Source organism: Elephas maximus, chromosome 23 (genome assembly GCF_024166365.1).
Source record: "Elephas maximus indicus isolate mEleMax1 chromosome 23, mEleMax1 primary haplotype, whole genome shotgun sequence".
Taxonomy (NCBI): domain Eukaryota; kingdom Metazoa; phylum Chordata; class Mammalia; order Proboscidea; family Elephantidae; genus Elephas; species Elephas maximus.
In genome coordinates, this window is record NC_064841.1 from 62,482,053 (window position 1) to 62,499,809 (window position 17,757).

Consider the following 17,757-nt stretch of genomic DNA (forward strand, 5'->3'; position numbering starts at 1 on the left):
GTGGGACCTGTGTAGTCTCCTTATTTACATATGTTTAAATATTGCCTGGAAATCCTGGTGGTGCAGTGGTTAAGAGCTACAGATGCTAATCAAAAGGACAGCAGTTCTAATCCAACAGGCGCTTCTTGGAAACCCTATGGGGCAGTTCTACTCTGTCCTATAGGGTGGCTGTGAGATGGAATGGACTGGAGGGCAATGGGTTAAATATTGCCTGGCTATTTTTTTTTTTTTTTTGGAAAACAAAGGGAGCACCCTAATTGCTCAGGCTATTTTCAGAAACCAGAAACAAAGGCTCAACCAAGTCCTCTGTCCCACAGGAAAGCTTTTGTGTAAGAATAAGTTAAGCCTTCCTTTCCATGGAGCTGCCATCTTGCAGCAATTCAGCAAAAATGATGAACACAAAGGGAAAGAGAATAAAAATAGGTACCCGCTATATGTTCTCTAAGCCTTTTCAAAAACATGGAGTTGTTCTTTTGGCCACATACATGCGATTCTACAAGAAAAGTGACGTTGTCGACACCAAGGGAAAGGCACTATTCAAAAAGGAATGCCCCACAAATGGTACCATGGCAAAACTGGAAGGGTCTATCAGTGTTACCCAGCATTCTGCTGGCATTGTTGTGAATGAACAAGGTAAGGGCAAGGTTCACACCAAGAGAATTAACGTGCGTGTTGAGCACATTAAGCACACTAAGAGCTGAGATAGCCTCCTGAAACTCCTGAAGGAAAATGATCAGAAAAAGAAGGAAGCCAAAGAGAAAGGTACCTGGGTTCAACTGAAGCACCGGGTGAGTGCTCGACAGGGGCTTTGAATCGGATTAGTTTCGGGGGACATTAAAATTGCTGCTCAGTGGTATTTCCTTTTATGAAGGTTAATGATTTAAGAACTGAGTATATGTTTTGTTCGTTCTGAGAGCATTTTCCAATCTTGTTACAGTACTTTACATAATTATTTTATTCTCCTGCCTTTTTTTTTTTTTTTTAATAGCCTGCTCCACTCCGAGAAGCATACTATTGTAAGAACCAATGAAAAGGGGCCTGAGCTGCTGGAACCTATTCCGTATGAATTCATGGCCTAACAGGTATAAATTAAGATGTCTGCAATGTCGAACGTTAGGTCTCTGATTTTAATTGTGTAGAAGTGTGGTGTCCTCTCCCCTAAAAAAAACCCCTAAGGACGTAGTATTTAAAGCAAACTGACTCCTAATATGCTGGATAATAAGAGTCTTTACTATTAAAATTTAGTGCTCTTCTTGCTAAAAAAAAAAAAAAGGACTAAATTAAGCTCACTTTATCCACCCCAAGTGGCCAAGACATTGAGAATTCCCATTCTAGGGTTTGGAATAACCTAGGCAGCCAAAGGGAAGTAGAATGAAAACCATTTCCTGTTTACCATTTTGACTTCGTCTGAGAGCTAAACATATCCATTTTCTTGTGTCTGAATAGTTCCTTTTCTCTGTTGATTGCAGAGAAGACCCTATTGCCTTTTCATTACCAGACCAGGCACAGCCCTTGCAGACTCCTAAATACAAGCGTCCTCATTGTGCTGGGTGTCTGTCTGCCTCGAGACTTCATGTTAGTTTTAGGCATCTGAGGGAAGCGACTTGGGCAGCCCAATTATAACCTGGGGTAGTATTAGCACAAACATTGCTCCACCCAGTAATTACCAGCCTTTTCTTGGAATATATTTGGGTTCAAAGTCACCAATGGCTGGAGCAGAACCCAGGCCTCACTGAAGTATCAGTAATGCCAGTTCATTCAGTGGTGCTGGGATGGGAGTGGTGGTGTTAGAAGCCACATGCAGTCTCTGACCTTAAAAAAAAAAAAAGAAGTGTTTTGACTATTATGGATATGACCAGTTGACTAGTTGCCATTGAGTTAACTTCAACTCATGGCAACCAGATGCGTTCAGAGCAGAACTATCCTCCATAGGGTTTTCTTCCCCCCCACCCAATTCAACTTTTTACAGGTATATAATTTATTGACAGCAATTACAATAATCGGCCGTGCAACCTTACCCTTAATCAATGTGATTTTTCCATCACCGTTAACCCCTTCCCTCCTGCCCCTGGTAACCACTAATAAACTTTGTTCTCTATACATTTGCCTTTTCTTATCTTTTTATATAAGTGAGGTCATACAATATTTGTCCTTTTGAGATTGACTTATTTCATTCAGCAGAATGTCTTCTAGCTCCATCCATATTGTAGCATGTGTTAAGACTTCACTTCCCCTACCAGCTTGGTAGCATTCCATTGCGTCTATGCACCACATTTTCTTTATTCACTCATCTGTTGATGGGTGTTCAGGTTGTTTCCACCTTTTGGCTATTGTGAATAGTGCTGCAATGAACGTCAGTGTACAAGTGTCTATTTGAGTCTCTACTTTCAAGTCTTTTGGGTATATACCTAGGAGTGGAATTGCTGGGTCATATGGTAGTTTTATTTTTAGTTTTTTGGTGAACCACCACACTGTTTTCCATAATGGTTGTACCATTTTGCATTCCCACCAGCGATGGATAAGGATTTCAATTTCCCCACATCCATACGGTTTTCAATGGCTGAATTTGTTGTTGGTTTGTGACTTTTGAGACCCCGTGTGTTACAGAGTCTCCAAACTGCTCCACAGGGTTTTCTGGGCTGTAATCTTTATGCAAGCAGATCACCAGACCTGTTTCTTTCATGGTGCCACTGGGTAGGTTTGAATTGCAGCCCTTTTGGCTACTGCACAATTTGTACTATCCAGGGACCTTTCAATGGCTGATTTCACAGAAGTAGGTTGCCAGGTCTTCCTTCCAAGGTGCGTTTGAGTGACTTGAGCCCCTAACCTTTTGATTTCCAGCTGAGGGCATTAACTGTTTGCACCTCACAGGGGCCATTATAGATATATGAAGGGAAAATAACACCCCCCATCCCACTTTTCTTGGAGCAAATATAACTTGAAAGTGTTTCCCCAAAAGGAGCCCTGGTGGCCCAATGATTAAGCACTCAGCTGTTAACTGAAAGATTGGCAGTTTGAACTCATCCATGAGAGAAAGACCTGGCAATCTCCTTCCATAAACATTACAGCTAACCAGTGAAACTATTGCCCTGAGATAATCTTTAAACCTTAAACCAAAAATATCCCCGGAAGTCTTCTTAAAACCAAACAATAGTTTAGCTTAACTAGTAAACCTTCTGCCTTGAGCATTATACCCTTTTAAGAACTATCTATATGGGATCAAATTAACAACAGCAACTCAAAAGGTTAGATAGGAACCTGAGGGAGCCATGAGTTCATGTTAATGGGGGAGGAACAACTCAGAAAAAGAGGTGAGAATGGATGCACAACTCGAAGAATGTGATCAATGTCTCTGAATGATACATGTAGAAACTGTTGAATTGGTGTATGTTCTGCTGTGTATATTCTCAACAACAACAAAAGAAATAAAACAAACAAAAAAAAAAGATTACAGCTAAGAAGACTCTATGCGGCAATTCTACTGTGTCACATGGGCTCACTATGAATTGAAAATTGACTAAACAGCACCTAATGACAACAACAACATTTTCCCAAGACATGATTGATCTCAAGGAGGACAAAAGCATTCAAAGAAATGCCTCTCACTATGATGGCACAGTGGTTAAGAGCTCAGGTTGCTAATCAAAAGGTTAGCAGTTTGAGTCTACCAATTGCTCCTTGGAAACTCTATGGGGCAGCTCTACTCTGTCCTACAGGGTCACTATGAGTCAGAATCAACTCGACGGCAATGCGTTTTTATATTCACTGTAAATTGCTGGTGCCACAGACTATCATTATACCCAACGTGCTTTTCCCTACATCCTTTTTTTATGCCAACATACTGGGAAGATAATATTCCCATCCTGGTGCGTTTTGAGAGTAATGTAGCAACGAAATTTTGATGATAAACATTGTCATCTGTTCCATTTCTTTAAAGAGAGAAAATTTCTCAAAGTTCTCTGGAAAGTATAGGAGTTTTCCATGACTGGAAAGGGTTCATGGTTTTCTTAAGGTAGAAATCTAATTAAATTGATCATAAAATGTGCAAGGAGTTTATATATTAAATATTAACCTTGAATTGTTCTGGAAAGCAACTGTTAGCAAACACTCGCATAATTCATTCATTCAGCCGTCCAACAAACCTTAATTGGGAATAGACTTCTCCCAGTCTGTGCTTGGGTTCTGTTGTGGTTAGGTGCCGTCAAGTTGACTTCGACTCACAGCAACCCCACATAACAGAAAAGAATTGTCCCACAGGGTTTTCTTGGCTGTAATCTTTGCAGGAGCACATCACCAGGTCTTTCTCCCACGGAGCCGCTGGGTGGGTTCAAACCACCAGCCTTTGGATTAGAAGCAAGCTCGTAACTGTTGCACCACCACGGCTCCTTGTGCTTGGTGCTACAATTAAAACAACCCAAGCCCATTGCCATTGAGTCAATTCCCGCTCATAGTAGAACTGCCCCAAAGGGTTTCCAAGGAACACCTAAGTGGATTTGAACTGCCAACCTTTTTGTTGGCAGCCAAACTTTTAACCACTACGCCCCGAGGTTTTCCTGCTTGATGCTAGGTAGAATAAAAAGGAAGCAAAGATGTTGCCTCAGTCCAGATGGGGCTTCTGACCTTGTAGACCTCACATTCTGATTGGCAGGCAGGGATAGAGAGGGTGCTGGGGTTAGAAAGACAAACCAGAAGCTAGCTTGGTATACATTTGAAGAAAACAAAATCCTTATTCCAATATAACTGGCATTGTGCCAACACATTAAGGTTCCAGAAATTGATCTCACAATAGCATAACAAGGGAGACCTGGTTTAACTGCAATTTCTGTTTTCAAAATAACTGGAAGTTACTCTTGGCCAAAAGCTTCATGTGATCCAATAGAGTGATGAGATTTCTTTAAAAAGCTAATATAATTGTAGACTTCATTAGATGGAAATATAATGTTCAGATAATAAGTGATAGTAACACTATATGCTGGACAGATGATAACTGAGAGATAATGTTCAATTCAGGGCATTGCAATTGAAAATGTATCCTAGTGTACAAAAATGTGCCCAGAGAAGAGGCTCCAGAGTCCATGCAGGACATAAGCATGGTGGGAGGTTTTCAGTGTGTTTAGCTTGGAGAGGAGAAAACTAAGACACAATTGTTATCAGCTGCCTTCACGTCAGCCCTGGACTCACGGTGACCCCACACACAGTAGAACACTTCCCGGTCCTGCGCAATCCCTGTGATGAGTTGGGAATCAGACTGTTGAGCTCCATAGGGTTCTCCCTGGCAGATGTTTTAGAAGTACATCATCAGGCCTTTGCTTCTAGTCCGTCTTACTCTGGAAACTTCACTGAAACCTGTTCAGCATCATTGCAACACACAAGCTTCCACTGACACGTGGGTAGTGGCTATGCCAGAGGTGCATCGGCAAGGAATCAAATACCCCGGTCTCCTGTGTGGAAGGTGAGAATTCTACCGTTGAACTACAACTGCCTGAAGTATTTGAGCAGTTGTTGTTGCCTGATTAGGGTTTGTGCCCTGGAGCAGTCAAGCCGATGAAACCTACTCCAAGTCTGAAAGAGAGAGAAACAGTACTAGGAGGTAACACCAACGGGTAGTCCAACACCAATGCAGGCTGTCTTTATGGAGTCACAAAAAGCAGTTTCTACATCAAACTTACACATGATTTTGACAAGGATTCCCTACTGTTTTCAAGCACATAACCCACAGATGGTCGTATACTCACGAAACAACTGCAAGAAACTCTTTAGTAAACCAAACATATGCATGCTGGACATCTGGACTCTAACAGGCAAAAAAAATTTACATAAAAATTTCTTGTCTAGTGAAGCTGGCCTGCCAAGTTTACTCTGACCGAGATAAGGAGCAAGAAAGAAAGTTTCAGACCAAAAGCACCAGGCAGCCTTCCCAGCTGCCATCTTGCAGGTCGAAGGCCATCTCCCAAGGGAACAAAGAAGAGGAGGAAGACCAAGTCTGCAAGAGCTGAGAAGTCCCTGCACCCCTTTGGAAAGCAACCAGTGCAGCTGGTATAGCTAAAAAAAACTTATAGGTTACTTAGTGGATCATTACAGCGGTAGTTATGTCAAGCTCTCAATGGCCCATTTTGAAGAGGAGAAAACATGCTTCGAGGTATTAGGGTCACATTGTGAGGAAGAAGGTATAACTAACTGTTTAATTTTAGTTAAAGGCAGAATTGGAGCAAAGAGTGAGTAAAGATCAGGGCCAGGGTAGAAGGAAGTAAACAAGGAAGGGAGGGGCAAGGAGGTAGATTTTTCACTCAACCTGAGAAAATAACTTTCAAAAAAAAAAAACAAAAAATCTTTTAAACAAATCGAAGTGCTCAATATTGAAAATGGTAATCTCCAGAGATAGGGAGCTCCTTGTTGTCCATGAGAGCTCCTGTGGCCACTTGTTGGGGACCTGAGGAGAGAGCCTGCTTAGACGTTAGCTGGCTAAAGCCTCATTCACCTCCAAGATTCAGGTTTGTGTGCTTGGCCAGGCCTTGCCCTGAAGAGAACCATTGCTGTTAGGGCAGGAAATGGAGCACAGGTACATGACCCTGTTGACCAAAGTGCTTTTAAACAGATGGGCCACTCGATATGCATTAGTTAAAGCCCATCATGTTTCTTAGGGACAGTTCTAGAGAAGCACTTTTCCCTAAAATAATGGCGTCAGGGAGTCACACTGGCAAGGCCTTCCTCAGAGGACTGCTCCTTCTGTGACAAATCTAAATGAATCTCAATAAGTGATGCTATCGTTGTGTACTGTCGAGTCAATTCTGACCCGTAGCAATCCCACGTGACAGAGTACAACTGTCCCATGGGGTTTTCTAGGCTGTAATCTTTTTGTGAACAGATCACCAGGTCTTTCGCCCATGTAGCCATTGGGTGGGTTTGAGCCCCCAACCTTTCAGGTGACAACTCAGCTCTTAACCATTTTGCCCCCAGGGCTTCTTCAACCAGTGATAGTTACAAAGATTCTAGCTGCAGCCTTGGAGAGATATACTCAGGGCAAAGAGTAAACAGTCAAAGGGAAGAGGGACTCAATCCAAAGAGAGTGATTGCTTCAGGTGCCATCTGTGAGACTAGCCGGCTGTTCTTGTGCAGTTCTACTGCCAAAGATTTAGGAAGTACAGACATGCACAGAAGGGTAACCCAAACTGACCGGATCATCAGAATTTTTCTTTAATGAAACACTGATTCAGTTCACTACAGAATTTAATACATGTGGGTCCAACCTTTTAGTTCAAAATACGATTCTTTTCTTTACTATTCCAAGAATTCTTTGAGGGTAGAGACAGTGTCCTATTTATTTTGGTGTCCCTGGGGCTTAGCATAGTGTCTGGCACATAAAGTTTCAATAAATATTTAATGAAACAGAAATGTGTCTTTTGGATTGTGGATATGTTGAGGTCTCAGACAAGACTGTCATGATTTCTATTTTCTCTAGTCTTCTCTTGCTGTCTCTCTGCTCTGTTGTTGCTAGGTGCCGTTAAGTTGATTCCAACTCATAGTGACCCCGTGTGACACAGTAGAACTGTCCCGTAGGGTTTCCTAGGCTGCAATCCTTACGGAAGCTGATCGCCAGGTCTTTCTCTGGTGGAGCTGCATGGTGGGTTGGAGTCCCCAACCTTTCAGTGGACAGCTGAGTGTTTATCTGTTGTGCCACCAGGACTCCCTGTCTTTCTGCTATAGTTGGAGAATTATGCTCGGAAACTCTTAATTCCAGCTTATAGTCTTTGAGCACCTTCCACGGCAACCAAAGTTGCCTTACCCACTTATTTGTTCGACAAATGTTTATTGAACCCCTTTTGTGTACAGGCACCATCCTCAGGCTGGGTTGCCATTTTAAACAAGACCAGCTAGATCCCTGCTGCCACAAATAGCACTCTCCTGGGGCTGCATTTGGGGACTGAGGGCTCTGAAGGTCGGGTACCTAGGATCAGTTAAACAAACAGACAAAATGTTTGTTTTCAAATTGCCAGTTGAAATATGGTAATACATTAAATGAAAATAACTCTTGAAAGAACTACTTTGAGAATCTTCGATTTGGCATTTCTTTGATCCAAAAATATATCCAGACAACAAGTATTGTTGTGTGCCGTTAAGTCGACTGCGATTCACAGCAGCCCCAAAGTAGAACTGCCTTATAGGGGTTTCTAGGCTGAAATCTTCACTGGAGCAGATCACCAGGTCTTTCTCCTGTGGAGATGATGGGTGGGTTCGAACTGCCAACCTTTCAGCTAGCAGCTGAGCTAGTGTAACCTGTGGTGCAACCAGGGCTACTTGATAACAAGTATAATTGTAAATAAACCCCGTGCCCATGAAGGTTGAGCAATCAAGTCAAGGATTCGATCCAGACTTTAACCACTTTCTTATGTCAAAAAAGTAAAATAATTACAATCAGACACTATTCACACCCGACTTGATCAAAGCCAGTTTTAGAAATAGAAATCATTCTCACCATAAACTATTCAGAGAGTCATGTTCCCTAAAACCTGCCGCCAGCCTCTCATCAGTGGTTTTGATCAGGCCAGCAAACAAGGAGAGCTCAGAAGTGTTACTGCAGCCACACTCCTGAAAAATCTGAGAGTAAATTGTGTCACCTTGTTACTGAAGGATTTCTTACTCCTCTTAGACATCTTGGGACCAGAAAGGCAAAAAGATGAGTAGGGACGTGGAAGAGAAAGAGTTGAGAATGAGGGGAGCTCAGAAGGGCAGACCCAGCGGAGCTTGAAGGCCAATTCAAAGAAGAGACGTGGAAGAAAGGACACTCATGAATAAGAAAGGAGAGGAGGAAGTGAGAAATGAAAAGAGGAACTAAAACTTTTCAAATTTCCTGAGCTTGGGCTCAAGGCAGTGGTGGTTCAGTGGTAGAATTCTCACCTTTCAGGAGGGAGACCTGGGTTTGATTCCTGGCCAATCAACGCACCTCATGGAGGTTCGAGTGTTGCTGCGATGCTCAACAGGTTTCAGTGGAGTTTCCAGACTAAGACAGACTAGGAAGAAAGGCCTGGAGATCTACTTCCGAAAATGAGCTGATGAAAATCCTATGGATCGCCATGGTTTGATCCACAACAAATCATGGGGATGGTGGAGGGTTGGGCAATGTTTCATTCTGTTGTGCACAGGGCTGAAATAAGTTGAAGGCTGACTCATATTAAAACAAAAATCATATTAAGCCAATAATAGAAATTGATTGAAGTTTATTGAATATACAATTTGCAAATTGGGGAACATTTCGACTGAAGTGTCAGCAATGTTCTGAAGATGAGAACTTCCACAATTTTTATACCAAATCTTATTGGCATTGCCGTGGAGAAAAGAGTGGGAACAGAACTGATAAACACATTTTGCGGTCAGGAAGGCTTTTCCTACAGCATTGTCTTGGAGAATAATTAAAATAATTACAGATTTATCCCAAACATGGCTCCCAGTCTGACCGTTGGAGTCTGTTTCCCGAAATTGACTGAATTCTTCAAAATAGCAGTTTATCTGGACCACTGTTCAACTCAAAGGTGGCTTTCAGGAACCAGTTTTTTCAAGGCTCACGTTTGAAAGGACACCCAAGAGCAATGAAAGCCGGAAATCTGGACTCCAGGAGAATTAGAATGATTTCGTCACTCCACAGCAGCTAACGACCACAACAAAGCTTTCCCTCCAGCTTGATGGAAAGTGGGCATTCCCTCTTTGTTGTTGATCTGGTGGTTGCTGCTGTCAACTGCAAGCTTTCCTGGAGATGTGCCCCCTGACCCTGGAGGCAGTGATAGATTGGATGTCACAGCAGGGTCCATGGCAGACCATGCTGGGGTCGCCTGAGTGCAAAGGAGGCATAAATACTAGAACAGATGGCCGAAATCTTTTAGTGGCTAACATATTCAGTCCTTCCGGGGTGCACCGAATGAGCTCTGGTGATGAAGTGGTTAAAGCGCTTGGCTGCTAACTGAAAGGTCAGTGGTTTGAACCCACCAGCCGCTCCTCGGGAGAAAGACGTGGCAGTTGTCTTCCGTAGATTACAGCCTTGGAAATTCTATGGGGCAGTTCTACTCTGTCTTATAGGGTCGCTATGAGTCAGAATCCACTCAACAGCTGTGGATTTGGTTTTTAATGGATAGAGGTACATTCCGGTGAAGCATTTCCTTTCTACTTTTTCATTTGGTAAAGCAAATATTTTAAGATTACTCAGTTATCCCCCATCATCCACATAGTGTATTCTATATTAAAAAAATTTTTCTTTAAGTTGGCATGGTGCTGATTCCGACTCAGTGTGATCCATGCATGCAGAGCAAAATTGCTCCATAGGGTTTTCAAGGCTATGACCTTTTGGAAACACATCGCCAGGCCTCTCTTCCAAGATGCCTCTGGGTGGGTTCAAGCCTCCAACCCTTCAGTTAGTAGTCGAGCACTTAACCGTTGGAGCCACCCAGGGACTCCAAGTCAACGTTAACCACGGACTCGGCAAGTGCAAATTGAGCCAAGTGCTGCTGAGACAGGAGGGCTGAGGAGCAAAGCCTCTCACACCCTCTCTCTCCAAAGAGACCCTGAGGAGCCCACAGGGAGACACGGGAACCTCATGCCTCCCTTATATAAATATTGTAAGGATTGATACCACCCTGTTGGCAAACCAGCCCAAGAGCCTCAGAGAAAGGGAATCACAACGATATGAATTTATTATTCATTACACTGTATGTGCTTATTGGTGGAGAACTCAGATGCCAACTGCCTTTGAGCTGCAATTTCATTCTACTTCGTCCTGTACCTCCTGGGTTGGATCTTAATTATTTAGTGCTGCAGCAACAGAAATACCACAAGGAGGAGGCTGTAACAAACAGAAATTTATTTTCTCCGATTTAAACCAAAACCAAACCCGTTGCCATCAAGTTCATTCCAACTTATAGTGACCTTCAGGACAGGGTAGAACTGCCCCATAAAGTTTCCAGGGCTGTAATGTTTACAGGAGCAGACCGCCACGTCTTTCTCCCTCAGAGCAGTTAGTGGGTGTTAGGGACTGAATTGTGTCCTCCAAAAAAATGTGTGTCAACGTGGCTAGTCCATGATTCCCAGTATTGTGTAATTGTCCACCATTTTGTCATCTGATGTGATTTTCCTATGTGTTGTAAATTCTACTTCTATGATGCTAATGAGGTGGGATTAGCGGCAGTTATGTTAATGAGGCAGGGCTCAATCTACAAGATTAGGTTGTGTCTTAAATCAATGTCTTTTGAGATGTAAAAGAGAGAAGCCAGCAGAGAGACATAGGGACCTCATACCACCTTGAAATGGGAGCCAGAATAGTGCATTCTTTGGATTCAGGGTTCCTGGGCTGAGAAGCACCTTGACCAGGAAAGACTGATGACAAGCACTTTCCCCCAGAGCCAACAGAGAGGGAAAGCCTTCTGCTGGAGCTGGAACCCTGAATTTGGGCTTCTAGCCTCCTAAACTGTGAGAGAATAAACTTTTCTTTGTTAAAGCCATCCACTTGTGGTATTTTGGTTATAGCAGCACTAGATAACTAAGACAGTGGATTCAAACAGCTGATCTTTCAATTATCAATCCAGTGCTTATCCACTGCTCCTTAGAAGTCCGAATTTAAGCTGCCAGCTGTAAGGGAAGGCTTTCTTTCTCTGTGGGCTCTGAGGGGAGGAGCCTTGTCTCTTTCTCATTTCCTGGTGATCTTCATGTGACTTGGCAGTTATCTTCCCCCATCTCTTCTCCTTGCTTGTCCTAATCTGCTCCTTTTAAAACTCAAAGGTTATTGGCTTAAAATACACCCTTTACCGATATAGCCTCTTAACCTAACAAAGAAAACTCTATTCCCAAATGAGATTATAACCACAGATATGGGGGTTAGGATTTACAACACATATTTTGGGGGGACATGATTCAATCCATAACAATTGGGGACCTGCAGCTTAGATTTCTATATTTGAAAAATAAATTCCTTCATCACTAACATAATGATAACTGAAGAAAAAATTGAAGTTGTCAAGGGTTTCATTTTACCTGGATCCACAATCAATGCCTGTAGAAGCAGCAGTCAAGAAATCAAATCACGTGTTGCATTGAGCAAATCTGCTGCAAAAGACCTCTTTAAAGTGTTAAAAAGCGAAGATGTCACTTTGAGGACTAAGTTGTGCCCTGACCCAAGCTATGGTATTTTCAATTGCCTTGGACGCATGTGAAAGTTGGACAATGAATAAGGAAGATCAAAGAAGAATATATGCCATTGAATTGTGGTATTGGCAAAGTAAACACTCTTAGGACTACCAGAAGAATGAACAAATCTGTCTTGGAAGAAGTACAGCCGGAATGTTCCTTAGAAGTGAGGATAGCAAGACTTTGTCTCACCTACTTTGGACAGGTTATCGGGAGGGACCAGTCCCTGGAGAAAGACATCATGCTTGGTAAGGTAGAGCTTCAGTGAAAAATAAGAAGACGCTCAACAAGATGGATTGACACAGTGGCTGCAACTATGAGCTCGAGCATAACAACGATTGTAAGGATGGCGCAGGACCGGGCAGTGTTCCGTTCCGTTGTGCATAGGGTCGCTATGAGTCAGAAATGACTCAACAGCACCTAACAACAACAGCAACATCACCAACTACTCAATAGAGCAGATGAGTGTGAGGGAGCAAGGAAAGGTCAATAAGAACAGCTCTGTGGCTCCAGAGAGAATTGCACCAAAGGGCAGCTCAGCCAATGAGGAGGAAATCTGACTAACAATGAACCTCTTCTCCGTTGAACAGAATTCTCTCTCAGGAAGTCACTGCTGAGCCAAAAAAAAAAAAAAAATCAATATATCAATAGCTGCAGAAGCAAGATCAAACCCTACCAAAAGTTTCAACACCCCGGGGAAATAACGTGGTAGAAGAAACTTTATTAAGACTGCTCTGTCAGCCCTACGCATTCCTTCGAGGTATGGCTGCTTTAAATATTCCAGTTCTTTTAGGAGGGCTGAAGAGATGGAATCGCAGCTTGAGCTTGCATTAAGTGGACACTTAGTTACATATAAGATGCAGATAAAAGAGATAGGTTCTTTCTGAGGAAGTGTGTGAGAGAGTAGCCCTCCAGCTCTCACCCCAAGGACAAGCTCAAGACCTGTAGGGCTATTTCCAAAGTTGAGAAGAAACTAGAATATTACCCAGAATAGAATAGGGACACGCCAGAAGAATGGAAAAGTGGTGCAAATGACGTGGAGAAATAGCATAAGGCTGAGATATTGGTGGTTCGAACTTACCCAGCAGCTCCTCAGGAGAAAGACCTGGCAATCTGCTCCCTTAAAGATTAACCCATAAACCCCTTTCCGGTGAGCTGGTTCCAAGTTGTAGCAACCCTATAGTGCCCCATAGGGTTTCCGAGGCGGTAAATCTTTACAGAAGCAGACTGCCACGTCTTTCTCCCATGAAGCAGTTAGTGGGTTCCAACTGCTGACCTTTTGGTCAGCAGCTGAGTAAGCCACTGCGCCACCAGGGCTTCCCCTAAAGATTAAAACCCATTGCCGTTGAGTTGATTCTGACTCATAGCGAGTCTATAGGACAGAGTAGAACTGCCCCTTAGGGTTTCCAAGGCTGTGATCTTTATGGTGTTGGTGAAGAATATTGAATATACCAATGGACTGCCATAAGAACGAACAAGTCTGTCTTGGAAGAGTATAGCCAGAATGCTCCTCAGAAGGAAGGATGGTGGGACTTCGTCTCTCATACTTTGGACATGTTATCAGGACGGGCCAGTTCCTGGAGAAGGACATTTTGCTTGGTAAAGTGAAAAAGAGGAAGGCTCTCAGGGAGATGGATTGATACAGTGGCTGCAACAATGGGCTCAAACGTAGCAATGATTGTGAGAATTGTGGAGGACCAGGCAGTGTTTTGTTCTGTTGTACATAGGGTCACTATGAGTCGGAATCGACTCAAGGACACCTAACAACAACAACATTGTCTTTAAATGAATCACAAACAAATCACACTGTAGCAACTCAATAGTAATCCCAGGACATGAAAAGAAATTGTGTCCTGGTCTTTCTCCTCTCATTCTTTCTATTTTTTTTTAATTGTGATAAAAATATATATAACAAAACATTTGATATTTCAACACCTTTTACATGTACAACATTTTTTACATGTACAATTCAATGACATTAATTACGTTTACCGTGTTGTGCCAACAACGTCTTTGCTTCTAAATTCTTTCATCACCCTTAGTAGGATCCTCTGTCTCATTCTTCAGAAGCCTTGGACAGCTATGACACCCAACACCCCCCACTCCCAGTGCCTTGAGTTGACACTTTGCTGCAAAGCTCTAGAAATTGTCAGGGGCACATGTAGTTCAAGGTGATACAACTCAGCAAGTACTTATCTTGTGGAGTGTCTGTGACAAGCTCAATGCTTCCCTAGGCACTGTGGGGGTCAGAAAAGAAAAATGAGATTTGCTCCTGCCTTGAAGGAGCTTACAGACTGGCGAACACTCATGAAATTATTAGAGACTATTAGAGCAGAGATGTCACATTGAGGACTAAGGTGCACCTGACCCAAGTGGTGATATTTTCAATTGCCTCATACACATGAGAAAGCTGGACAATGAATAAGAAAGACAGAAGAAGAATTGATGCCTTTGAATTATGGTGTTGGCGAAGAATATCGAATATACCATGGGCTGCCAGAAGAACGAACAAATCTGTCTTGGAAGAAGTACAGCCAGAATTCTCCTTAGAAGCAAGGATGGTGAGGCTTCAACTCACATACTTTGAACGTGTTATCAGGAGGGACGAGTCCCTGGAGAAGGACATCATCCTTGGTAAAGTAGAGAGTCAGCAAAAGACAGGAAGACCCTCAACAAGATGGACTGACACAGTGGCTGCAACAATGGGCGCAAGCATAGCAAAGACTGTGAGGATGGTGCAGGACTGGGCAGTGTTTCATTCTGTTATATATAGGGCCTCTATGAGTCGGAACCTATGAGCTGGAACTGACTCGATGGCACCTAATAACAACATTAATAACAACGTTAGAGACCATAATAAGATAAGAAGCCCTGTTGGTACAATGGTTAAGCACTCGGCTGGTAACCAAAAGGTCGGTGGTTCAAACCCACCAGCAGCTCTGCAGGAGAAAGACCTGCCTATCTGCTCCCATAGAGATTACAGCCTAGAAAACCCTATGTGTCAGTTCTATTCTGTAAGATAGGATTGCTGTGAGTCAGGATTGATTTAGCAGCACCCAGCAACAATAACAGCTATATAACAGTTCAGATTCCTTTCTGTCTTTGAATCTCTTTAGCGGGTTGCATGTGGACATCACATTCTGGTTTTATGCTCATTCAATAAGAAAATTTTTCTTTCTCTTCTATTTTGTGGGAAGTTTCCTGGGTTGGGAGTAGATTTTGATTTTAAAATCTTTTCCCAAATACAACTCATTACCTGGCCTGAAGTGTGTCCTGGCTGCCAACTCAGCAAAGAGTAGGAACTGGAGTTAGCTCTTCTGCCCCAGCTGTGGAGCACCTTCTTTGAGTGCTTTCTCTGAGCGTAAAAAGAAACTGGTTTGGTAGCAAGAGCTACAATTGTTAAAACTCTATAACCCTCAGCAAAGCAGAAGGAAGAACACCAAACACACAAAGAAAATACGAGCCCAAGAGACAGAAAACCAGAAACTACATCAGCCTGAGACCGGAAGAACTAGATGGTGCCCGGCTACCACCAATGACTGCCCTGACAGGGAACACAACAGAGGTTCCCTGATGGAGTAGGAGAAAGTGTGATGCAGACCTCAAATTCTAGTAAAAAAGACCAGACTTAATGGTCCGACTGAGATCAGAGGGACCCCAGAGGTCATGGCCCCCAGATTTTGTTAGCCCAAAATTAAAACCATTCCTGAAGCCGACTCTTCAGACGAAGATTAGACTGGACTCTAAAACATAAAACGATAGTGGTGAGGAGTGTGCTTCTTAGCTCAAGTAGCCGCAGGAGACTATGTGGGCAGCACTTGTCTGGAGGTGAGATGAGAAGGCAGAGGGGGACAGGAGCTAGTTGAATGGACACAGGAAATACTGGGTGGAGAGGAGGAGTGTGCTGTCTCTGTAACCGAGGTCAGGAAGAGAAGCAGAGGCGGGAGCTGGCCAGGGGTCAAAGTGTCAGCAGCTGTCCAGGGATCTGAAAAGCATGAAGCAAGGCAGGTGTGCCATCGCCAATCAATACATCAGAACACTGCTGAGCATCCACCGGGCACAAAGCAGTGTGTGGGGGCAGAGATGAACGGGACATTAAAGGACTTTCACACAGGACTGGATGAGATCAGAACTTGGAAATGCAAAGCAGTTCCCTCTGCAAGGGCAGAGACAGGACTGGGCTAGGCTGAAGTAGGTACAGTATGCGGTGGCTTTAAGGTTGGATCACGTTATAAAACAGATGTGTCCATCTGTCTCCATAAAGATCACGGCCTTGGCAACCCTATGGAGCAACTCTACTCTGCCCTACAGGGTAGCTGTGAGTCAGAATTGACTCCACAATCACGGGCTATTTTAGGAGAAAAGCTCTAGACTTGATGAGGGAGAATGGACCTGATCCCAGCTAGTCCCAGTGCCCACGTGGACTGGCTGGGAGACCTTTCCGTATCTGTGCTTGATCTGCTGTGGACCATTCAGCTCCTCGCTTTGCTTTCATCCCAATATAATTGATTATTGGGGGTCTACTCTGTGTTGAAGGAGCCCTGGTAGCACAGTGGTTAAGCCCTCAGCTGCTAGCCAAAAGGTCAGCGGTTTGAACCCACCAGCTGCTCTATGGGAGAAAGATATGGCAGTCTGCTTCTGTAGAGATTACAGCCTTGGAAACTCTATGGGGCAGCTCTACTTGATGGCAATGGATTTGTTTTTTTCACTCTGTGCTGCAAGCTCCTGAGTGGTGCAAATGGTTAGCATGATTGGCTGCTTACTGAAACCTCCAAGGTTTGAGCTGTTAAAAATAATAACTCAAAGAAATTGAAAATAATGTTTATTCCGAGCAGTTATTCTATATGCATATAGGAAGACCATTCTAAAGAGAAGAGGAGGGGGAAGAATAGAAGCTCAACCATTGGCTAATCTTAATAGATCGATTGAACCCTACCCTCCCCCTTCTACTGAGATCAACTAATATCAGATTACTAGGTGGTCTCTGGCTTAGCAGCTAAAAATTTGGTTTTATGGGTAAGAAAAAAACCTTAAAACCAAAGTAAGATGTCTGTTATTAGTTTTTCTCTTTTGCATAGTCCACCCAGAGGCACCTTGGAAGAAAGGCCTGGCGATCTACTTCAAAAAATCAGCCTTGAAAACCCTGTGGAGCACAGTTCTACTCTGACACACATGGGTTTGCCATGAGTTGGAGGCGACTGTGTTTGGTTTAAGTCTGTGGTGCAGAGGCATAGCAAAAAGGAAACAGAAACTGGACCTCTTCCCTCTAGAAGCTTCGTTCTGCGACTGGCATGGCCTGGGAACCCGCTCCAGAGTACAGAGCAGGTTGCTTCAATTGTACAAAGACAATGCCACCGAGTCTGCTTAGGCACAAAAATCAAATCAAGCAAATGTGGCACTGAGAAGATCAGGCAGACACACTGCCAAGGAAGATCTGATGACCTTAATGGACCACCTGCAGACTGTGAGTCAATAGGTTCACCATTATTGTAAAAGGTGTTAATGAGGTTCAGGTTGGACCGCCTCTAGGGGCTTTCAAGATTCCCGGGGGGGAAGGCTCTATTATGAAGCCCCAGGCTCAGCACTGCTCAT

General features: G+C 43.4%; 1 pseudogene; it reads left to right on the forward strand.

The window, feature by feature from the left end:
- Positions 1-389: 389 nt before the first annotated feature.
- On the forward strand, positions 390-1,079 carry LOC126066606 (60S ribosomal protein L21-like; annotated as a pseudogene).
- Positions 1,080-17,757: the final 16,678 nt, after the last annotated feature.